A 16,231-nucleotide genomic window follows, 5' to 3' on the forward strand; every position below is an offset into this window, starting at 1 on the left:
GAGAGACATCGGATTAAGTGGGAGGATTCACTTGCTTTTGCATATACAGTAATATAGTAAATGACGGCAGATAGACCCGAGTGGTCCATCCAGTCTGCCCAACCCTATATGCTCCATAAATTAATTATTTAGTTTAAATGGTCCTTTTTCTTAGATATTTCTGGGCCAGAAACCCAGAGTCCTGCCCGGTAGTGTACTTAGGTTACATCTACTTGGAGTCTCCATCAAAGCTCACTCCAGTCCATCTAAACCATCCCAGCCCGTCCTCAACTGAATGTAATGCCAGAAATGTTCCTATTGGCAATGAGGCTGCTTTATCACAGGTATCGCCCACAAGGCAAGAAGGAAACGGGAAGAGATTTGTGTTGGCAGCACATACTGTACTTGTATGAGGGCTATTTATATTTATTTATTTATTTATTTTACATGTTTTTATACGTATATTCTGCCTTCATTCATTGGCAGATCACATCAAAACATTGCATAATGCAAAACCACCATACAATGACTATTGCTACAAAAGCTCTTTACAGGCATACATTGTTCAGCAGTAGGGCGCAATTAAAATATTAGACAAGGTTGCACGTGCCAGGTGAGAAATGAATTTGCCAACATTAGCTAGACCTTCAAAAGGCTAGGTAAACAGCAAAGCCTTTTGTTCCTTCGCTTGAAGTCCCGTGTTACCAAAACCAGTCTCAACTCACTAGGCTTCAAGGTTTTATTAAAAATTTGATTAATCGCCTATTAACATTCTAGGCGATGAACAATACAATTAAATTGAGAGGATCAAAATTAAAATAATTAACGAGAAACCAAAACACGAACCAGACCCACAGACAAACGGAAGACAAGAGGGGGTAGAGGGTGAAATACAATATTTTAGAAAAGAAAACAATTAAGGATAACACAGAGAGGTAGGGGAAAGTTGGTTGATCGAATTTTATAAAAACAGTTTCTACTCACGGCTACCTAGGAGTAGCTTTTCAAAAATCGTGATTCCTGGTGGCATGAGGTGTGCTTCTGTGCCAGTCCTCATGGCGCCTGCGTGTGACTGTGCAGAAGACACCAGCGACTCCTCCCTCCTGCTCCTCTTCAAAGCGGCCTGCTGAGGTTCGCCAGCCGCTCTCCACCTCCGTGTTTCTCCTTATAGAGATGGTGTTTGGGGACTCCAGAAGGAACGGGGGGGGGGGTGTGTGTGGATGGGGGTGTTTAACACAAAACGTTTTGTTTACTGGAGCCCTTTTTATCTGGCTGAACCTTTGTACCTGTGTTTATTGTTGGCTCTAATAAAAATCATTTAAACATAAAAACAGTTTCTGACCACGTCACTGATTTGCTGATGATAATTGAGCTTCCTGTCTATGATCACGCCCAGGATTTTTGTTGCAGATACCTCGGTGATTGGTAACCTATCGATGCAGATTGGGGTTGACAGTTGTTTGCCCTCCTTCTAGGGAAAGAGTAAGCAGTTTGTTTTGGATTTGCTTATTTGCGTATTGTCTCTGAGCCAGTTTTTAATCTTGCATAGTTTTGAGTTAATGGCTTGGATTTCAGTGGGGTTTGTGCGATCTAAAGGATGGAGTAGCTGAATGTCGGCAGCATAGGCATAGGATGTAAAGCCCGTTCTACATGTAAAGGCTAGCGAACGGCTTCTGTGATAAAGTGGGAATGTAAGATACTGGAACGTAGGATCTTAAATAGAGACCAGCAATGTATTCACTTTTATTGTAATTTTACCTAGTTTTAGAAGCCTATGTTAATTGCATGTTTCTGAATAGAAACGCTAAATTCTTAACTTCCCCTCCCCCTACCCTAAATTCACCCCATAGCTTTTTCTTTTTAATGTTCCACTCTAGGAGTGAAACTGTGATCTATATTTAAAGCATTCGAACCTTAATTTTCAAAGGGACTGATTTAAGCCCGACTCTCAAAGTTAGTCCTAAATCATTTGAAAATCTGTTTACTGGTTTTACCAAGGGAGCTTCTCTCAGACACATTTGATCACTCATAGAATCCCACCAAGTACTTGGGACCTGAATTGGTCAATGTTGGAAGCAGGCCATTGGGCTCGATAGACCTTCGGCCTGTCCTAGTATTTTATTTTAACTTTTGCTTTTAAATATTTTTATTGACTGTAAACCATCTAGATCAGGGGTGGCCACACTTTAGGGGCTTGCAAGCTACTTTTAAAATGACCAAGTCAAAATGATCTACCAACAATAAAATTTTTAAAAACACAAATCACACTGTATGCAGAGAAAATGTTAATTATCATTCACATTCCGGGGTTTTTTCCAAGAGGTCAAGGCAGATAACTTTATGCAATGTCACCTTAGGAACAACTATGCAAAAATAGACAAATATACCCCCTCCCTTTTTACTAAACTGCGATAGCAGTTTTTAGCGCAGTGAGCTGCGCTGAATACCCTGCGCTGCTCTCGACGCTCATAGGCTCCCTGCGCTAAAAACCGCTATTGCGGTTTAGTAAAAGGGGGCCATAGTGCAAAATATAGACAGCAGATATAAATTCTCAAAACGGACACATTTTGATCACTAAATTGAAAATAAAATCATTTTTCCTACCTTTGTTGTCTGGTGATTTCATGAGTCTCTGGTTGCACTTTCTTCTTCTGACTGTGCATCCAATATTTCTTCCCTTCTTTCAGCCTCCTGTATGCTTCCTCTCCTCCAGACATCATTCCCTCCCCCAACTTTTTCTTCCTCTCTCCCTGCCTCCTCCCCTTTCTTTCTACCTTTGTTGTCTGGTGATTTCATGAGTCTCTGGTTGCACTTCTGACTGTGCATCCAATATTTCTTCCCTTCTTTCAGCCTGCTGTATGCTTCCAGACCTCATTCTCTCCGCCAACTTTTTCTTCCTCTCTTCCTGCTCCCTCCCCTTTCTTTCTGTCTGTCTGTCTTTCTTTCTATCTCCCTGCCCCCCCATTCTTTCTGTTTCACTTTTCTTTCTGTCTCCCTGCCCTCCTTCTTTCTGTCTCCCTGCCTGCCCCCTTTCTTTCTTTCTCCCTGCCCTCCACCAAGCCACTGCTGCCACCATCGGGAAACAGGCCCCCAAACCGCCGCTGCCCTAAGCTTTCCCTGCTTCCCAACGCAGAAGCCCCGGGCCGACCAGTCTTCTCCTCCGACATCAATTCTGACATTGGAGAGGAAGTTCCGGGCTAACCAGGCAGCGATTGGTTGGCCCGACTCGCGTTGCCTTCACGATCTACTGGTTGATCGCGATTGACCTTTTGGGCACTCCTGGTCTAGATAAATTTTGATGTACGGTATATCAAAGAAATAATAAACTTGGAATGCTTATGTACTTACATGAATGCCATTTAAGTTGTGCTGATTCCACCATTTTTACTACCACTACTACTTATCACTTATATAGTGCTGAAAGGTGTACACAGCGCTGTACATTTTGACATTTATAGACAGTCCCTGCTCGGAATCTAACTTGGATGAACTTGACATACACGGTAGGGGATGCAGGACCAAGGTGAGAGGAGTTAGGAGTCAAAACCACTCTCAAAGAGGTGGGCTTTTAAATAGACCTTGAACACTGTCAGAGACAGAGCCTGCCGTAGGGATTCGGGCAACTTGTTCCAAGCATATGGTGCAGCAAGGCAGACGGGACGGAGTCTGGAGCTGGCAGTTGAAGAGAAGGACACAGATAGGAGGGACTTACCAGCTGAGCGGAGCTCACGGGGAGGGGGGGATCATAGGGGGAGATAATGACTTTCTATATAAGGACCCTCTGGGTTTATTCCACACTTTTTTTTAAAATTCCGTCATTGTTTTTTTGCTCATAACCCGTACCTTGGAAGGCATTCCAGGCATCCTCCACCATCTCCATAAACCTAATAAAATAGTGGACTGAGAACCTTTGCCCTATCTTCTCTTCCATGCCCCCTCTTGTTTTGCCAGGTCCTGATTAAAGCTGAAGGTATCACCACGTCAGCTGCCAAAATAAATCTTTTCGATCAAGTAATCGGGCATGTGAATTTTTCAGATCCTAACTCTAATCAGGGCTGAGCATGAATAAGAATGACAGCATTCACATTGCTATGCAATATTGTTTTCTGATGTAAGTATCGTTAGCTTGGTACCGATAGGCAACGCCTCAGAGCACTGCCTGAATTTTATATGCTAAAAATAGTACAGAAATTGAAGAAAGAGCAGTCAGTGTACAAGGCTTTGCAAATAGAATTCTCACATGTGGGCGCCGTCATCCACAGAACCCGATACGGACATTGCCAAGTGCGCGGCCACTTTAAATCTTTAGGCAGTGCCCACACTGTGTGTGTGCAGTTGCCTTTCCGCCCGATGCCGGCATGCAGGAGAATAGCTCAGTTAAAAAAAAAAGCTAAGACGCCAACTAAGATAGGTGGGCAGGTTGTGAGAATATTATATGCTAGGAAATTTCAAGTGTTTTGTCTTATTTTAGAATGTTAGGATTTGTTGGTGCAATTTGATTTATGAATGTTATTTTGTAACCCGCATAGATTTTGGATAAGCGAGATATAAACGTTTGTAAATGAAATAATAAATAAATAATACGACTCGTGACTTAAGATGATTTTTTATACTCTTATTTATTTACTAGTCTTTAAGCCCGTTACATTAACGGGTGCTAGAGATTCCTCTTCCTGTACAAAGTTGTTTTGTTTTTTTTCATTTTAGGCTTCCTCCCCCCTCCCTTTTCCCTTCCCGTCCCACCTTTCGCTTTTTCAACCCCCTTGCATTTCCCTTTGCACGGTCTCCCTTGTGATCATGCTTCATCCGCTCCTTCTCCTGTGCAGGCCACCGGAGCAGAGAGGACGGGGTGGAGGGGCTGCCGGCCGGGGCCGGCGGAGAGGAGCTAGGCGACTTGAGGAGTAGCAGCAGCCACTGCTGATCGCAGCCTCCGTCCTGCCTTCGCCTACCTGGATTTGCTTTTTTTTCTTTTTTGTTTCTTACATTGCATCGGGAAGGGTCTGAAGCTCCGCCAGCGAGACAGACCGAGCCCCGACCGCACCCTGCAGCTGCCTGGTTCAGCCGATCCCGGGCTTCGGTGGTTATTGCGACCCCCTCCCTCGGCCCCCTCCCCGGTATCAGAGCAGCAGCGTTCCGGGATCTTTCTCTCGCTCTGTTTTTTTTTTTTTTAATTTCAATTTTTATTTCAATTTTTCAAGTTATACATTACTCCTTGAATATCAATCTTCAAACACCAGAACATCAACAGCAACAACTTCAGGTAATGTTCAGAAATGAAGAATGCACAAATCACACTCAATTTACTCCCCCCAATCCCCCCCCCCTTTTACTCCCTTCAATGTTCACCATCCTAAATCCAAATCCCCCCCCCCCCCCTGTAAAACCCTCTCATCTTCCAAAGAGCAGACCCGGCAGAATTAGCTAACCGTCCCCTATAAGGTGTTCAATAAATCTCTTATTTTAACCCAGGTAAAAGCCCTGGACAGGAATTTATGACGACGAACAGCCACCGCTATCTCCATTCGTCCAATGGACAGAAATCTCGTTATCCAGGCATTTGAAGAAGGAGCCTCCTTGTTTTTCCAATGATTCGCTATGAGACATTTGGCTGCAGCTAGGCCCCAGCGCAACAATTTAGTCTGCCAAACGTGTACTTTTTCATTATAAAGCCCCAGAAGGCACGTCTGCGGTGTAACCTCCACCTGAGCCCCTAGCAAGGTAGACAAGGTAGCGGCAACAGCTCTCCAAAAGGGTCCAAGAGACTCACAATCCCACCATATATGTAAAAAAGAACCCACGTGATTACTACAACGCCAACAAAGTGCTGACGTCCTCGGATACATTTTATGTAGACGCTCAGGAGTATAGTACCATCTAGTGAGTACCTTGTATGCATTCTCCTGGACCAAAGCACAAGTTGATGCCCGGGTCACCTCCCCATATATCACTTCCCATTGCTTATTGGAAAAGGAAAATTCTAAGTCTCGCTCCCAGTGTTTCTGAAAGGAAGGTTGAATAAGGGAATGACCCCTCCTATAATGGTAGAACACTGATAAAGGCCGGGGCACCTACCTAAGCAGTAACCACAGATTCTCAAAGGATTCCCGCTCAGCACTAAAAGCTTGTCCCCAACCCTGGGCCTGCAGGAAATGTCGTATCTGAAAATAAGCCAGGTAGTCCCTGTCAGGCAAATCAAATTTCTTCTGGAGCGTCTCAAAGGTTAAGATCCCTGAGTTCCCCATCAAATCTCTAAAGACCCTCAATCCCCTCTGGGCCCAGCGATGAAACACCTTAGTATCACTCCCCGGCTGAAATTGGGGTTCAAATTGTATCGGAGCCAATGAAGAGATCAATGCTCCATTGCTCAACTGGTGTCGAGCTTGGGTCCACACCGTGACCAAATGTTTTACAAAGGGATTAGCTATAGTCGAAGTCCAAGATCGGCAGGATCCCGAGATCCAAAGTCTATGTTTCAACCTCATACTGTCCCCCTGTCCCTGTTCCAACTGGATTCCACTTTTATGTTCCCCCAGTTCCCAGTCCAGGATCAATTTCAATTGGGCTGACTGATAATACCATTCCAAATTCGGTAGTCCCCTCCCCCCATCGGATCTGGCCGCCCACAACAGAGATTGGGATAACCTCGGTGATTTACGTTGCCAGATAAAAGTACGTAAAGCTTTCCCCATCCCCCTTAAATCCCGAGCTGGGACCTGCACCGGTAATGTTTGAAAGAGGAACAGCAACCTTGGAAGCACATTCATCTTCACTAGAGCTATCCTGCCCCACCATGATATCCAAAGACCATGCCATCTCTGCAAGTCTGCTCGGATTCGCCTATAGAGGGGCTGATAATTCTTCTCATAAATCTGGGTTATATCTTTAGGAATATAGATTCCAAGATATTTAAGACCATGTTCCACCCACCTAAAAGGAAAACTGCCCCGAATGTTCTCCACTTCAGGAGGCGTGAGTGTCAAATTCAACACCTCGGTTTTATCCAGATTGATTCGGAACCCAGAGATTCTTCCATATAGCTCAAAGAGCTGCATAAGATGCGGAAAGGAGACATCGGGCTTCCTCACATAGAGTAAAATATCATCCGCGAATAGCGCTACCCGGTGTTCAACCCCATTCAGCTCAAAACCACTCAGATTCGGATGATTCCGGATACTCAGCGCCAATGGTTCTATAGACAGGGCAAATAAGAGAGGTGAAAGCGGACAGCCCTGTCTGGTCCCTCGACAAATGGGAAAAAAATCGGTATAAGATTGATTAACATGTAGACAAGCCCGCGGGTCGGTATAAAGGGCTCGAATCCAACCAATAAATGTCTGGCCCAGTCCCATACGATCCATCACGTCCCATAGAAATTCCCAGAGGACCCTATCAAAGGCCTTGTCCGCATCTACGGACATCAAGACCAACTTATCCGCCCTTTGACCTGCTCCCCAAAGCAGATTCAGAGTCCTCCGAATATTATCACTCACTTGCCTACGCTGTATAAATCCCGCTTGATCTTGGTGAATTATAGACGGCAAAATTTTCCCCAAACGCAGAGCCAGTGCCTTAGCCAATATTTTTGCATCTAAATTCAAGAGTGATATAGGGCGATAAGCCCCGCATGTCAAGGGGTCCCTTCCCGGTTTTAAAAGTATAGTAACCCCCGCCTCCCCCATAGTAGTCGGCAAGAGGGCTCCTTGTGGCACTCCATTCGCCACTCTCGCCAATAATGGTCCTAGCTGTCCTGAAAATTGTTTATAGAAACATCCAGTGTATCCATCTAATCCCGGTGATTTCCCTGGTTTCAACTGCTTAATCACTCTCAAAATTTCCGCCTCCTTTACCGGTTCTTGTAAGTAAGCTTGATCTGAGTCAGATAATCTCGGCAAAGGAAGGGAATCGAGAAAAGTAGCCCGAGCATCCCGATTTACCGCCTCCGGGGCACTATATAGATTAGAATAAAATGTTAAGAACTCCTTCCTGATCTCTGAGTCCGTCACCTTTACATCACCCCTCTGAACCCCCCGTATCTTTGTTATTGTTGCTCTATTCTGCTTAATTTTAATGTATCGAGCCAAATGAGCCCCTGCTTTATTACTATGTTCATAAGTCTGAATACGGAACCTGGCTCGTAGTTTGTCCGTCTCCTCAACCTGGTGTTGATATAATTCATCTCTCACCCTCTGCAATTGATTCCAAACCTGCGCCTCCCTTGTGTCCTGATGTAACCTCTCCAACACTAACAACCTCTGGCGTAAGTGTAGAAATCTCTGGGTTCTGTTCCGTTTGTATCTAGCCCCCCATTTAATAAGTTCTCCACGAACCACTGCTTTTAAAGCATCCCATAGTACTGCATCGGTTACCTCCCCATTATCATTTTGTTCTAAATATTCAGCGATTGTGCGTTCCACTGCTGCTGTTACCTCCACTGAACCCAGGAGCGACTCATTAAGCCTCCAGTATTTATGCCCACTTGATTCCAACACCCCAGTGCAGGCCACCCAGACAGGGGCATGATCAGAAATATGCATCGGTTCTATTTCAGCCCGCGCAACCCCTCCCATCTGATTTCTATGAATCCACAATCCATCAAGTCTAGTATAAGTATTTTGTGCATGAGAGTAAAATGTGTACGTTTTCTGAGTACCGTGAAGTAAGCGCCAACAGTCCACTAATCCCAGTGAGTGCATTAAATTGCCTAGCGCCTTTACAGGATTGTTTAGAGACCTACGCCCCCCTCCCGAATGATCCAAGACTGGGTCCGGAGGAACGTTAAAATCACCCCCCAGGTAAACCGCCCCTCTGACAAATGATCTCAGTTCAGTCTGAAGGCCCTTGAAATAGGTGACTTGAGCAGAACAGGGGCCATATATATTGATAATTGTCAGCTGTCGACCCTGCAAACTTCCCTGCAGGCCCAGGCATCGCCCTTCCTTGTCCCTAAATATGTGTTCCACTTGGAATCCCACCCCTTTTCGCACCAAGATAGCCAATCCTCCCGCTCTTTTGGTAGCCCCCACACTCTGATGTGTCCAGATCAAATCATATTGTGGTCTTTGGAGTAGGCCAACATCCCGGGGTCTCAAATGAGTCTCCTGTAGCAGACATATATCCCATTTCATACGGGTCAATTCCCTAAACACCAGGCTCCGTTTACCAGGACTATTAAGTCCATTAACATTCCAGGATCCAATGACAATCTCCGGCTCCCCATCTCCCTCTTTCTGCCAGGTCTGCTCCCTCCTAAGAATCAGTCCCCTCCCTCCCCCCCCCCCTCCTAATAGCCGATCCATCCATTTTGGAATCAGCCATATGAGAAATGTACGTCATATCCAAGAGGCTCATCGTGATTGCATTCCCTATCTCTATATTCACTCCAACTCCCCATGCATTCTGTCCACTCTCTCCCCTCCCCCCAATATTCAACAAGAACCCCCCGTGCTTCCTTCCCACCTGTAGAACTATGAGAAGACATCTCTAATTACCATGCAGGCTCCCTATACAGTAAACATTTATAGATACCCTCTGGGAGAAAATAACACAATATTGAACAGTGGAAACAATAGCTAACTCCCGTCATCAAAGTCCAGAAAGATCCACATAAAAGCTGTATTCTCCCCTCTCCGTCACACCCACCAATCCCACCCAATAAAATCTCTGATATCTTACAGAGAAGAGGAGAGCTAATGAAGCATTCAACCCTGCCATTAACACACTGCCCCGATCCACACCCCCATGGCATAATATGGATTCCAACCCTGTACCATTAAGCACTCTCTCCCAGACTATCTTCACCTCTTCTCCTTCATGGCCGCACCATTCATCCATCATCCAACTTCCAACCAGTTCTATCATTAAAGCAAGAACATTAAGTAAGGAAAAGTTCAACTCACTCTCCTAATAAAATGTAACTAATAGCTTCATGCAGCCCTCCTCCCGGGTAGCCCTTTTTCAATCAACAAGCACCCCTATATAGAATAACCCAGCAGAGCCGCAACTACAGTATTCAACTTCCCACAACCCCCTGTGATATAGGAACTAAACAAGAACAGTCAATTCCAGCATCTGGTGATCATTTCAAGTGCCAGAGGTTGATGGCTGTGGGCTCTCAGCCAGTACTTCCACAGGTCCGGTGCCTGGATCTTCCTCCTCTCCTGTAGAACCCCTTTCGCCTTTGTCCTCCGCCATTCTACAGCCCAAATCCTTCAATGCGAGCCATGCGTCAGCTGAGGAATCCACTCGGCGATGCTTCCCGTTCACCGTGATTAACAATCCAAAGGGGAATAGCCAGCGGTAACGATAGCCCTCCGTTCTCATAAATTGAGTCACCTCTTTAAAAGCGCGGCGTTTTTGGAGGGTCACAGCTGCTAGGTCCTGATAGACCCCCACCACCACTCCCTTCCATGTAAAATTAGGGTGGCGCCGGGCTGCTTGCAGAATCCTTTCTTTAATCGGGAAATCACCAAAGCATGCAATGATGTCTCTATTGCCCGTGCCTCTGGCTGAACCCAGGCTCCTATGAGCTCGTTGTAAAACTATAGGGCTCACGTCCTCCCGCTCCTCTTCCCGAAGCAAATCTGTGCAAAAGTCTTTAACCACTGTCCTCGCGTCTTTGTATTGTTCCGTATCCGGGATTCCTTTAAATCTTAAATTATGGCGTCTCGAGCGGTTTTCTAAGTCCTCCACTTGACTCCGCAGTTCTTCTAGCTGGGACACCGCCACGTGCAGCTCCGATGAGCAGGCCTGCACCGTGGGCTCCACCTGGTTCAAACGCCCCTCCGTCGCCGATACTCGGGTGCCCAGCTCGCTCACCTCCGATCTTATTTCTGCCAGGGCCACTCGAACATCTGAGCGGAGCCCCACCATCTCCTCCTTAAGTTCTCTGAACCAACGTTCCAAGTTCCCTACCATTAGTTTGTCTCCCAGCTCTGCACTGGCCTGTTGCGTTCCAAGTTGTTTAGGCCCAGATTGATGCGCCATTTTGTCTGAGGTTGTCGGGGACTCCAGAGCATGCGATCTCGTTTTCACGTTCCCCGTTGCCGAGTATTGAAACTTTGCCAACTTTTTTCTACTCGCCATCCATTCACGAGTGCAATTCACCGACCGCTACCCTTTCGCTGCTCTGTAGAGATAGCTTATTATGCTGTCAATATCGAGCCCCTCCGGAGCTCGAGAATTAACCAGCCATGCTTCCCAGTGACGTCACTTCCTCCTCTCTCTCTCTCTCTCGCTCTGTTTACTGCTCCTGGAGACGGTTACCGGGGAGACTGGAGCACCAGTAGCAGCAGCCCGGGCACCGGGAAATAGGGGGTGTTGCCCTGAGTTACTCCGCCCTCTGACCCGCCCTCTCTCTCTCTCTCCCTCAGCAGGCCGCTTTGAAGAGCAGTGGCAGCAGGAGGGAGGAGTCCCTGGAACACGCGCCTCCAGCTAGCGCAGGCGCCGTGAGGTGTGACACAGAAGCACACCTCATGCCACCAGGAATCACGATTTTTGAAAAGCGCATGCGCGCTTAGCCTTTTATTATTATTGATATTCTGCATATCCTACAATTCTATGCGGATTACAAATTATTCAGGTACTCAAGCATTTATCGCTGTCTGTCCCAGTGGGTTCCCACTCTATCTAATGTACCTGGGGCACTGGGGAATAAGTGATTTGCCCAGGGTCACAAGGAGCAGTGCAGGATTTGAACCCAAAACCCCAGGGTGCTGGGGCTGTAGCTCTAACCACTGCACCACACGCTCTTAAAGTTAACTGATCCCCACTACCTTTAAAAACACTTAGGGCTCCTTTTACAAAGGTGGGCTAGCGTTTTTAGTGCGCGCTACCCGAAAAACTCCCGCCTGCTCAAGAGGAGGCGGTAGCGGCTAGCGTGCGCTATTCCGCGCGTTAAGGCCCTAACGCACCTTTGTAAAAGGAGCTCTTAATCTCCTTTACCCTGTCTTCTCTCCCTTTCCCTTCCTCCTCTCTCTCCTCTTTTTCTCTCCCCTTCCTCTCCCTCTTACCTATCCACCTCCTCTCTCTCCCTCCTCTTTCTCTCCCCTCTTACTCCTCTTTACAGTCGCCTTGAGCCTGTATAGGAATGAGCGATGCACAAATAGAAAATTAGATTAGATTTAAAAACAATACCACTGCAACAATGGCATGTATGGAAAGGTCCTTCACTAGTCAGCTTCCTTTACCACCTGAAGAAATCTGTTCTACTTCCACTCTAGTTATGAATTGCCAGGAGCAGCTGTTCCATTAGGGACATGTTAAAAAAAATATGTAAAGAAATTAGAAACCATATATAAATGTCATATTTGCAGATGTTTTTGCAATAAGTTGATAGATATCCTTAAGGCTGCCTTTTATCTATTAATTACATCCAGTCACTGCTGGTACTGAAGCCAGGAGTACTTCTCAGCTTGACTCGCATCCTACAGCACCGTTAACTGATAAGAGTTAGCCTCAGGGGAAGCTCTGACTTCTAAATTAATTCAACCACTTGCTATTTGTGGAATGCTGACTTTACAACTTGTTCTCCAAGCAAGGTTAGGACCGCAAAAATGAACTGCTTCTGAATGGAATCCATCTGTCTGGAGCCTTTGGCACTTGTATCGTAATTGAACTAGAAAGTTTAAAAAGAAGAAAAAAAAAAGATTTCAGGTAGAGATTAACAAGGGGGGAAAGTGTAATTCCTTACCTGTTGTTGCTGTAAATTTGAGCATCAACAGAAGGTCTTCAAATTGGTGTATTTCAATGCATACCCCCCAAAAAAAGTTTCAAAAGACTTACTGTGTCTGACCTCCATTCAGTGATCAAACAATAGATATTTGCAAAACTCCCCTATATTTGCATTGTCACTATAAATACATATAACCTTGTTTTAAATCAGTTCTACAAGAAAATGATATGTTCGGAGACCTCCATCCAATTCTAGCATATTGCTCTTAATAGTTGACGTTCTTTAGTGGGCGAAATACCGTTAATCTTCACATGAATTCAAAAGAAAGTGGAGCACTTATCTATTTGAAGGTTCCAACGTGATGAATCATGTTTCGCCCCTGCGTCAGGGAACCTCACCGCCAAATGAAAACGGGTGTCGCAAAGAACGGTAGCAGGTCTCTCATAATTCCATGTGGTCTTCAAAAGGCATTTGACAGGCGGATGCCTCCTTTTGGCCCTTGCAAATGCTCCTCCAATCCTTCCCTTCCCCCTGCCACCACACAGAACAAACCAACCTCCTCCCACCCCCACCCCACCCCAATCTACCTCTTTATTTTTGATTGTCTAGCAAGATAGATAGTGGCAGGAGCAAAGCTCACTCGCTCTGTGATCTTTCTACTGCTACTCTGAGATTCATCCAGGTACAGTAAAACCTTGGTTTGCAAGTGTTTTGCAAGACAAGGAAAACATTTTATTAAATTTTAACTTGATATACAAGCAAGGTCTTGCAATACAAGTACATCCAGTATACATCAGTGGTCTCAAATTTGCAGGCCAGGGGCCGCATGCAGCCCGCCAGGTACTATTTTGAGGCCCTCAGTATTATAAAGAATGATTCTTTATGGAAAACATGTGCCTTAAGTGTCCGGCGGTCGCATTCTGTAACGTTGCCCGCCTCACTGCTGTAACCTTACGCAAGCGCTCGCCTGCGTCTGTACGCAATTGTCCTTTCTACTCCACCTCACAATCACGTACAGAATGTATGTTTCAGAACGTAAGGTAACTATTGGAGGTAGTGTAGCTTGTAGGAGGTGAGAGGTGAAGGCGGTTGCAGACACGACCACTGGACACTTAAGGCACAAGTTTTCCATAAAGAATCATCTAATATAATAAAACGCTAAGCGTGCATGCGCACTCTTACCGCGTGTTCCCTGATCCGTATGTCCATGGCCGGCAAGAGTGCGTATGCGCACTTAAAACGACCCCACGCTCGCGGCAGCAGAACCCAAAGTGAATCACAACGACCCCACGCTCGCGGCAGCAGAACCCAAATAGTGGCCCGGGAAGAGAAGCGCTGACCAAAAAGACTCCTTTGCCGGCTCCCCACTCACTCTGTAAGTTTTTTTCGTGGTCTGACCCTCCCATCCCTTCCCGATGTCTGACCAGCTCACTTAGTCCTTTCGCACCCCCTCCCTTCCCTTCCCACGGTCCCGACTACAAACCTGCCAACTCCAGCAGCGTCTGCAGCACTCTACACATGAACATAAGAACATAAGAACATAAGCAATGCTCTGCTGGGTCAGACCTGAGGTCCATCATGCCCAGCAGTCCGCTCACGCGGCGGCCCAACAGGTCCAGGACCTGTGCAGTAATCCTCTATTTATACCCCTCTATCCCCTTTTCCAGCAGGAAATTGTCCAATCCTTTCTTAAACCCCTGTACTGTACTCTGCCCTATTACTCCCTCTGGAAGCGCTTCATCAGGGACGTGCCAGAGTAAATCAGAGCAGTAGAAGGCCCCGAAGCAGCTTGTGTAGAGTGCTGCAGACGCTGCTGGAATCGTCAGGTTTGTCGGGACCGCAGAAAGGGAAAGGGTGGGCGGTAAGGGACTAAGGGAGCTGGCCAGACTGCGGGAATGGAAAGGGGGGTAGGGGAAATGCTGCTGTTGCACAGGAAAGTGGTGTAGGGGAGGGAAATGGAGGGGGAGGGAATGCTGCTGCTGTGGCTGCTGCACAGGGAAGTGGGGGGATCAAAATGCTGCTGCTGCACAGGGAAATGGAGGGGGAGGGAATGCTGCTGTGGCTGCTGCACAGGGAAGTGGGGGGAGAGAAATGCTGCTGCATAGGAGGCAGGGAGAGAGACAGATAGATAGAAAGAAAGACAGACAGCGGGAGGAAGGGAGACAGAAAGAAAAGAAGAAAGACACAGGGGCAGAGAGAGACACAGAAAGACAGACAGACAAAAGGGGGCCAGGGAGAGAGAAAGACAGAAAGAAAGACAGCGGGAGGGAGAGAGAGACAGAAATAAAGACAGACAGACATATATTCTAGCACCCGTTAATGTAACGGGCTAAAATACTAGTTCTTTATAATACTGAGGGCCTCAAAATAGTTGGTCCAAAATCTTGTCTCTTGCAGTTGATACTTTGATAGTTTTTTACTTTCTGCATGTTGCACTGCTTTCATCTGTGTATAGCTGAAATTATCAGAAGCAATTAAGGAAATATTTATAAACTATAAATCATTGCTTCTGATAATTTCAGATAATCCACATTTTGGATTTGTAGGTACTTACCTCATGCAAAGATGTCATTTCTTTAATAAGACAAACTATTTTTTCTGAGGCCCTCCAAGTACCTACAAATCCAAAATGTGTCCCTGCAAAGGGTTTGAGTTTGAGACCATTGGTATACATACATCACAACTGAGCCGATGGTTCTTCTCTCTCTGATGCTGCAGGAGTGTAGTGACTGTTTGAAATGAGCGAGGTCTTGCAATACGAGTACAAACAGTATACACGCGTCACATCGTCACAACTGAACCGATGGTTCTTCTCTCTCTGACGCTGTGGGAGTGTAGCGACTGTTCTAAACAAGCGAGGTCTTGCAATACGAGTACATACAGTATACACGCATCACATCGTCACAACTGAGCCGATGGTTCTTCTCTCTCTGACGCTGCGGGAGTGTAGCGAATGTTCTAAACGAGCGAGGTCTTGCAATACGAGTACATACAGTATACACGCGTCACATCGTCACAACTGAGCCGATGGTTCTTCTCTCTCTGACGCTGCGGGAGTGTAGCGACTGTTCTAAACAAGCGAGGTCTTGCAATACGAGTACATACAGTATACACGCATCACATCGTCACAACTGAGCCGATGGTTCTTCTCTCTCTGACGCTGCGGGAGTGTAGTGACTGTTCTAAACAAGCGAGGTCTTGCAATACGAGTACATACAGTATACACGCGTCACATCATCACAACTGAGCCGATGGTTCTCTCTCTGACGCTGCGGGAGTGTAGTGACTGTTCTAAACGAGCAAAGTCTTGCAATACGAGTACATACAGTATACACGCGTCACATCAGCACAACTGAGCCGATGGTTCTTCTCTCTCTGACGCTGCGGGAGTGTAGTGACTGTTCTAAACAAGTGAGGTCTTGCAATACGAGTACAAACAGTATACACGCGTCACATCATCACAACTGAGCCGATGGTTCTTCTCTCTCTGATGCTGTGGGAGTGTAGTGACTGTTCTAAACGAGCAAAGTCTTGCAATACGAGTACATACAGTATACACGCGTCACATCAGCACAACTGAGC

The 16,231-nt window shown here is 46.3% G+C and overlaps 1 protein-coding gene across 3 annotated transcripts in view; it reads left to right on the forward strand.

The window, feature by feature from the left end:
* NHLRC2 (NHL repeat containing 2) overlaps positions 1-16,231 on the forward strand; it is a 204,559-nt gene that overhangs the window by 66,924 nt on the left and 121,404 nt on the right. The gene's annotated exons all lie outside the window — the stretch shown is intronic.

Source organism: Geotrypetes seraphini, chromosome 4, assembly GCF_902459505.1.
Source record: "Geotrypetes seraphini chromosome 4, aGeoSer1.1, whole genome shotgun sequence".
Classification (NCBI taxonomy): Eukaryota; Metazoa; Chordata; class Amphibia; order Gymnophiona; family Dermophiidae; genus Geotrypetes; species Geotrypetes seraphini.